The sequence below is a fragment of the Natator depressus genome, chromosome 20 (genome assembly GCF_965152275.1).
Source record: "Natator depressus isolate rNatDep1 chromosome 20, rNatDep2.hap1, whole genome shotgun sequence".
NCBI classification, from domain to species: domain Eukaryota; kingdom Metazoa; phylum Chordata; order Testudines; family Cheloniidae; genus Natator; species Natator depressus.
Genome location: NC_134253.1, coordinates 18,508,811 through 18,516,168, shown reverse-complemented (window position 1 = coordinate 18,516,168; position 7,358 = coordinate 18,508,811).

The window sequence follows — 7,358 nt, the reverse complement described above, 5'->3', positions numbered from 1 at the left end:
ACCTTATCTGCAATCTACTAGATAAAAGGTTATAAACAGCTTGCTTCTATTGCAGTTAGGCTCCCCCAAACTGCCAGACCCCTTTTGGGTATGCTTTGAAAGGGGGAGGGGTGTGTGTGTGTGTTGGTTATTTATTGCATGGATCTTTTAGATCAAAACTCAACCCAGCTTCTGATAACAAGTTAGCTGTAAGGTCACATGTACATTTTGTTAACGCCCTACTAAGGTGGGGCAGGCAGGGTAAGGTCAGAGCTTGTCAGTATGAGTGCTGCAGGTGACAGGCTGGGACAAGACACAGCATTGACTGACAACAGGGGATTATTTCCATGATCACACAGTGGGGGAAGGGGTACTCTGCCCTAAACCCAGCTGAGAATTTTCTTGCCCTTTAATCCTGGAGAGTGGGAGTTTGAGAAACATGCAGCTTTGGCCTAACTGCTCCACTGAAGCCAGCGCCTTCCACTAGCGTCACCAGGAGCAGTCAGGGTCTCTACACACGGAAGTCTCCCAGAATAGCGACATCTGTCTCAGGCCCCGTGCAGACATACTGTTCTAGAATACGAGTGCCTTTTTCTCATTTAGCTTAATCCACTTTGGAGGTGGATTAAGTTTTAAACTAAATTAGAAAACGATACTCTTATTCAGCAGTAAATGTCCACACAGGGAGTTAATCCAGAACAGCTATTTCAATAACTTTCCCACTGTAGACAAGCTTGAAGGCCAACACCAAGCCCTTTGGGAAATCCCAGAGGTAGCTCCACGCAACGCTGTTTCAGTTCCTGCCCTGGTGCTGATGGGCACGCTCAGTGTCTGAGGTCTGTGCACCTTCCTGCCTCCACAAATCTTTGAGGCAATGAATCAGAATAGCTAGCCTAAAAGAAGTCCCATGACATCTGTCCTCTGGAGGTGAACATGCTGACCTAACAGGACACGCAGAATGTATTCTATGGAGGCGCTACAGACTGCGCCAATCTGGAGTGCGGAGGTTAGTGACATGCTGCCACTATGTACAATTGTTAGGGAGAGTTATTCTGCATACACTGGGATCTCCACAGACTAGTTTTAATGGCCAAACTAAAGATGTATAGTTTGCTTTGCTGCTAAGAAGTTGACTACTTAACTCTGCCCTCAAGAGAAATATGTTCAAGTTGCAAAGACTTAAAAAAACTACGCAACAAGTTTTATCACAGAGCTGCTGCTAATGGAGGGGAAGGTGCTATTACCCGTTATCACAACTTTTTAGACATTTCTCTCATCAGGTTTGCAAGTGGGACCTACTAAACCACAATGCCAGGAGTGGAACACTGAAATCCCTCCCAAGAGAGTATCTCGTGGATACAACAATGGGTGTATGAAGAGCTCACTAACCAGAGCACATATTTATTTCTTGTCAGAATGGCAGGGTGGCAAAAGCGGATTTTGCTACACTTGCCTTCTGACCAAACACACTTCACTCCCTCAAAGGGCCAGCCCTATAGTTGTTTCCACGGTGACAAGCGGATGTCAAGCGCAGGATTATTCTTCCTGTACAGGATCAAGCAGTGATGCTCGGCTAAGAGCAAGGAGGGGCCTTTGCTCTTTACTCAGAATATCAAATCTTCTCTTTTGTGCGGTGGAGGGGAACAGGACAAGACAGGTTTGACTAGAATGTGATGGCCAGATCCTATGCTGGCTGACATGCAGATGCTGGAGCCAGCTGGGGATAGAAATATCTTCTAGTGTAATTAATGCAGGCTAAGGACTACTTGAAATTATGCTGACTACCACAGTTCTCCCGAGACTGCTCTTTGGGCCAAGAATGGCTGGAGTGTATGTTGCTTTAGGGAGGCCCACTCCAGCACTTCTCTGCCCCAGGAGAAGGGAGCAGGTAGCATGAAACTCGTTATGATGTCAGGGAAATTCCTGGCTGCCCTCTGTTCCCTTTGCTCTGCTGGACAGACACAGATGGGACAGAGCTACAGACCAGGATCTGGCTGGATATTCTCACGCTTTAATGTTGTCCAGATCACGTGACACCAGGTGTTAGACTGGGTGGATGTTCCAGGATGCGTAATGTTCCTGCCACCCCAGCCCTGTTCTTACAACAATTAACATTCCCTCACCTTCTCCATGAAGCACAAGGACACCCACACATGCCCCTGCTCAGAACTAAATGGCGCTCCCTGTGACGGAGTACAAAAATCATTTGCAAGTCCCCACAGCCCAAGAGAGTCTGAGCGAGACTAGAGAGGGGCACCAGGCCAGAGGTGCTCAAGCAGCGGCATGCACTGGGCATCACATATGTGAAGTGTGGTGTTAGGGCTGCCACGGTGGGAGGGCACAGTGCAACTGTTTTATTGATAAGGCAGCCACTTTTCAGCAGAATCCCCCATCCCAGCTCTCTTACAGATGAACTTTTAGGCCTAATCTAAACAGCAATGAGAATATTTTGTTTTAAGACTTTTTGCTTTGACTCCCCCATACACCATCTACAGTCTGAATGGCAGCTCCTTTTTCACATCTAGGTGGGTGCGCATAACAGGCAGGCCTTAGAGCTACAGCTGATCTGATCCTGGGACACACAAACACATTCAAGGTCTCTGGAGGGAAACAGAGGGAACCAAACATTCAGGTGCCTAACTCCCCATCGGGGAGAGATGTACCACCGAGAGCTTACCCCCAGTGTGGGCTCACATGGAGCAATGGTCTGACCTGGCACAGCAATCCCTATGAGAGGGACGTACCATCAGCACCATGCAGTGGTAAACAGCTGCAACGCATTTAAATCCAAAGACATGCAGGGCTTGAGCAATGATTTACACAAACACCCTACAGGAGGTAACTTGTAGAGCATGCTGATCCAGACAGTTTGAACTCTGCTAGCTCCTTGGCATCAGCGTGTGTGGAGTTAGTTTTTGAGGGTTTGATCTCTGATATCAAGGGTTAACAGCATTCTGTCTAATTACCTTGGTCGGGATAATTTTGGGACAGCAGCCGATATGTGAAGAACAGTTCTGCAGGAAGGTTAGGGCTGCGAGTGCTTAGCCAACACAGAGGGAATTTATAAGTCTGAGTCTCCTAACCAGCACCTCACATTTCTAAAGGAAACAGATGATGAGCACTCAATAGCAGCCTCTTCTCTGGTCTTCAGTTACCGGCTCCTGCAATTAGATTAAAAAGCAAGACATTTTAGATAGTCAACAATAGCAGCTCTAACATCATCCCCCAGTTGTAAGCAACAGACAAGCTGCTTTGGACTCAGTCTAGGTCCACAAGCTACCCCCTCACCAAAGTCAATCACTGTGTTGAAACGCAGACACTTGGACTGTTCTTGCACACTCGTGCTCACAGCCAGGCAGTTTGCGGTCTCCCCAAAGCAGCGACGCAGCACTCCTCATGCTACCACCACCAGAGCACAAGCAACTCCTGTACTAGCACAGGGAGCTAGCGTTTTGCTCCTTGGTCAGCACACCAGGGAGTAGGGGAATGAGACTGGAGGCCTGGATAAGGGCTTAGGGGCCCTTTCATATACACAGAGAAGGGGGCAGTTTATTAGACAAACTGTTCTCTGTTTACAAGCAACATGCAGGAAAAGCTCCTTAACTGGGGGAAGCAGATGTCTGACTGCTCTATATAGAGTCCCAGTGTATGGTGACGATGCTCTTATTCCTGCCCCTTTGGTTGTGCTCATGCAAGATCAGGACTAGTGCCCAACCTGAGCCCAGAGCTCAGCATTAGTTCCTTCCCAAAAATAGACCCAGCCTGTCTGGCTGGAGCTCCAACACCTTCAGTGGAATGAAAACCAAGCAACCGTCCTTACTGCTGTGTCTTTGGGAGCCGACCCAGCAGAACAAGGCTGATGCCATGCATCAGCCCATAGTGCAATGATTCATTAAGAAAGATCAAATATGAAGCACAGGTACGTTCTGTAGGTCTCCAGGAAGCCCTGCTAGACTGGATCCTCACCACACCTTGGCTAGAAAGCTGGCTAAAGCTTTATATGACCAGCTGCTCTATTTGGGCACGTTAAGGGTCGTTACCACAGACTTGGAGTAAGTCCTTCTGCTTTAGCTCACTCTCAACCAATCCAAATGTACACAGACACATCTGAACTCATCTCCAGTGTGTGTTTATCAATGCTGTGACCTTCAGGCACTGAGCTAAGCCATTCCCCCTTTCACCCAAGTATCCTCCTTAGAAAACCTCATCTCACAAGATTAATATACTAGAAAATCTAATCAGATACAGGTGCACACAATCCCAAGGTGGCCTGCCCATACAGCGACAAGACTGATTGCAGGTTTTGTCTGTGAAATGTTCCAGTACCTGTCCAATGATACCTGTGGACTCTCCACCTGAAATCAGGACACCTACTGTCCAGTATCTGGAAATGGTCGACTATTCCATACCACAGCCAGCCAGCCCATAGTGATGACCGTAGCAAAAGCTGATGAGCAGTCATTTTTCAAGTACCAATTTCCCATCCATGCACCTCAGCATAAAAAAAAAGCAGAGGGCTGCCGACAACACACCCTGTACTCCCTAGACACATGCACCCAGCAGATTTTATTGTGAAATTGGTACAATATCCTGGGCTGCCTGGCTTTTTAATCATGGGAGGTGATTAAGCATCTGGTTGTACCTAATCGGTCTGCTTAAAAAGGAGTCCAAAAGAGGTGTTTTCAAGGCAAAATGCAAGCTTCACTGCTGCTCGAAGTACTGGAACATTTTTAAAGTTTAGCTCTGGCTTGAAAAGCGAGGATATTAGACAGTTCCCTTTACTCTGACCTGCCACTTATGTGCATTTGTTTGTTATCTTTCTGCTTACTTTACTGACCAAACTACTTCTGCTAGCACTGCAAAGCCAGCAAAGCTGAGAGGGAGAGCTGGCTTGCGTATAGCCAGATTAGTCAAACTGAGTTCTAGCTGCAAAATCTCTAATTCTTGGCAATGCACAAGCCAGCGTGACTTTCAGATTCTTACTTGGATTCTAAGCTCTTTGGGGAAGGGACTGTCTTTTTGTTCTCTGTTTGTACAGCCCTTAGCACCATGAGATCCTGGTTGTAACAACGATATAAATAATATCATCATGAATTTTCTGGCCTAACACCTGAGGAAAACTTGGGAATTAATCATCTCTCTTGTTCCCCCGCCCATGTGTTTTATGTAAGGCTGCTTTTGACAGGACAACTGCACTTAAAGGGTAAAAAAAAAATACCCTGCTTGGTGCAAAGAAGGAGTCGATTAGCATAGTGTATTACAATTTTCAGATTTTTCTTAAATCAGATTGCAACCAGACTATTAGACGTTATGCTTTTGAAATGTATTCATTGCTCAGCACCTCAGAGTTACAGTTACATGAATCCTGACCTACTAGCTCAAAATACAGTGATAAAAATAAACTACAGAAATAAGCTTCACACCAAGCCCCCATTTATGTGGAGTGTGTTTTGTACTGCAAATAACTGTGTCCACGATGCTGCATTCTCAGTTCATTCACGCTTTTGCCTGGCAATTTACAGCAGGCGTCAAGTAACGTGTGTATTTCAATGGGGATCTCCTGCAAAAGTGGAGGCCTTTTTTTTTAAACTGGCAAATTCCTACCCAAAGTGTAAACCGCAAAAATGCTATTTTGTGCTTCTCCATCACCTTTCATCTGAGGATGCGTTATAAGTTGCATGTTTATCTTCTCAGCTAACTAGTAATACTTAACTTGCAGGGTAAGTATTACCATCCCTCCATTCTGTAGATGGGGAAACTGAGGCACGGGGAGCTTAAGTAACTTGCCCAAGATCAAGGAGACAGTCTCTGTAGCAAGTGGGGCTCACACTGGGAACAGATGCTCAGATCACAGAAACTCTGTCATATACTCAGAAGTAAAAGACCATAATCCTCCCCAATGTTTAAACTAATGGCTACTTCAAAGGAATTCTCTTGCAAAATCTTGCTTTCTTTCAAGCCACAGGCATCCCCGGAACAGGACAGCTTTATGGCCAGTCCGTCACGGCTACAGTTTGACAAGGGGACCAAGAAAAACGCTCAATGGGTCACACCTCCTTCCAGTTAATGCTTGTTGCTGTTTAAGGGGTAAAAGATTTTCAATTAAGTATAGTGTAAGTACATGAAACTCCCTCCCTAAGATCCAAATGGCATGGAATACCACCAGGCTGTTTAATAATAGTTACCCTGAACTCAATGCTTTGGGAATCGGGTTCTTGGGACACTGGGCAACTGAATCAGTTTTTAAAGAACAAAACCTTGTGAAGAGTCATATGTGGCAAGAGCTCATAAGAGCTGCAATACTGGGTCAGATCATATTCCATCTTGCTCAGTATCCTGTCTCCAACAGTAGCCCCTACCAGAGCTTCAAGGGGAGTAAACACAACAGAGCAATTATGGAGTGATCCATCCCTCTCTTCCACTCCCAGCTTCTAGCAGTTACAGATTTAGAGTCACCTAAAGCATGGGGTAACATCCCTTATCATCTTGGCTAATAGCTATTGATGGAGCTATCCTCCATGAACTTATCCACTTCTTGCTTAAGCCCAGTTACACTTTTGGTCACCACAACATCCCATGTCAATGAGTTCCACAGGTTAGTTGTGCACGGTGTGAAAAAGTACTTCCTTTTGTTTGTATTAAATCTACTGCCTATTCATTTGATCAGGTGACCCCCTGGTTTTTGTATTGTGTGAAATGGTAAATAATGCTTCTCTATTCACTTTTTCTACAACAATCATGATTTTATAGGCCTCTATCACATCCCGCTTAGTCATCTTTTTAGTCTCTCCTTGTATGGAAGCCATTCCAGACCCTGGGTAATTTTTGCTTCTCTTTTCTGAGCCGTTTCCAGTCCCCACAGCCTGACATCTGCGGATCGGAGATCCACGTCCCCTCCACTAGCAGGACATGTGGTGGACAGGAAAGCACGGCAGCCATGCAGCAAAGGGCTGAGACAGGGCATTCAGAGTAAGGCATGGAGCTGAAGCTCAGGATCTGACTTTGGGAGGGATAACAGCCATTTCAGCTCATCAGGGATGGACTCAGATGACTGAGAAAAATGCCAAGTCTTGAGCCCACACTCCCCAACAACTACAATAGACTCATCCATAGACACCATTGGGAACAGACCCAGGCTTGTATATAGGGGAAATTACCAACATTTACTCCAGGGGGAATTTTGTGCCACAACACAGTGCAGAATTTGCACATAATTTCATTTCCCCCCTCCCCCCAGAGCAGAATTAGTGCTGCAAAGCTGCTGGCTGTCAGTAGCAGATGCGGGACCTAGCAGAGCCTGGCTCTCCAGCTTGCAAATACATGACACTGCCAGGGCGAGGGGGAGCTGGACTTTTCCATGCAGGTGCAGTTCCCAGCAT